Source organism: Odontomachus brunneus, unplaced genomic scaffold, assembly GCF_010583005.1.
Source record: "Odontomachus brunneus isolate Ranch 3 - 2012 unplaced genomic scaffold, Obru_v1 Obru_scaffold_089, whole genome shotgun sequence".
Classification (NCBI taxonomy): domain Eukaryota; kingdom Metazoa; phylum Arthropoda; class Insecta; order Hymenoptera; family Formicidae; genus Odontomachus; species Odontomachus brunneus.
Genome location: NW_022639539.1, coordinates 270,413 through 271,766, shown reverse-complemented (window position 1 = coordinate 271,766; position 1,354 = coordinate 270,413).

The following is a 1,354-nucleotide window of genomic DNA, read 5'->3' as shown; positions in this document are numbered from 1 at the left end:
ACACACACACACACACACACACACACACACACACACACACACACACACACACACATTGCGGTTACCCCGAGAGAGAGCGCGACATAATTGACAGACACATTATGGTTACTCGAGAGGAGAGATCGATAATCTGGGATAAAGCGAAATAAAGTAAGAGACTTTATTTTTTTATTGTATATATATTTTTTGCTTTTATTACATATATTTGTAAATTAATATATTTAAAAAAGAATTTTTTATCGAACATACGATTCCCAGGGTTGTTTATTATTGTTGTTATTCCTCAAGATCCGGTAGACTCCGGGGCTGAAGGGGAAGGTGTTATCATACAATGCCGCTGCTTCTAGTAGTTCTTCTTGTCGTTGTCGTTCCTCTGGTGGGTTACAGCCACCAGGTCTGACCATCATTCGTGCAACATGAAGATATTTTTCATGGCGCAGACTCTGAGGCTGGGGTGTTGGCCGCATCTGGGCGTCGTCGATGAGGCCAATCGCTGTAAACACTGCATTCTTCTAATGTCTTCGTAGTCCACGTCGATGTTTTTCACAATTATGTCGTGACAATTGTGGTGATGGTTCGTTTCTCGTTGATGCTCCAGGATATTAGTCAGCCAGATTTTCTTCTCGTCTCCCTTCACGTAAACGATCTTCCTTCTTCCTCCTCTCAGCTCCTCTCTTTCCTCCTCTTCCAATTCGTGGCAGAGCGCGTGTGGATATTCGATTCCGCTCTCCAATAAGCGATATTTCCGTTGTCCCATCGAAAACCGTGATGATTGGTTGTCAGCCATTGAGCTTGGGATTTTTCGAATGCCGTCAGCTCATCGGCGACAGGAACAATTTGTATGTTTGTTCTTTTTCGTTCTTCTTCAATATCGCCGCTTCTTTTATTATAAAAGTTTTGTTCCTTCCCACGACGAATTTTTGCAGATTCGCAAATATAGGTACCGTTTGGATCTCCTTCTCCTCCTCCTCCTGCTTAGTAGGAATGTAGCGGAATGGCTCTATAATAATCTTCTAATTTTGACGTATGTGAACGACAACGATAATCTTTTTTTTTCGATAGCGAGAGCGCGGAGCGAGCGTTTATTTTCCACAAATCGATGGCATAATGCAAGATTCGCGCGTGTGATACCCCTATACGAGGGTGGTCTGAAAAGTTTCCGACCTCAACGTGAAGATAGCAGCACTTGTAAATAAAAGCTAGTGAATTTCGTTGTTCATCTGTTGACAGTTACTCACCGAAGTTTCAGCCATTTTGGACTCGCAGTTGTTATGTAACAGTCGTTTGAGTAAGTTGATGTGAGTGTTTTTGTGAAAATGGACAAAATCGAGTATCGAGCTGTCATTAAATATTT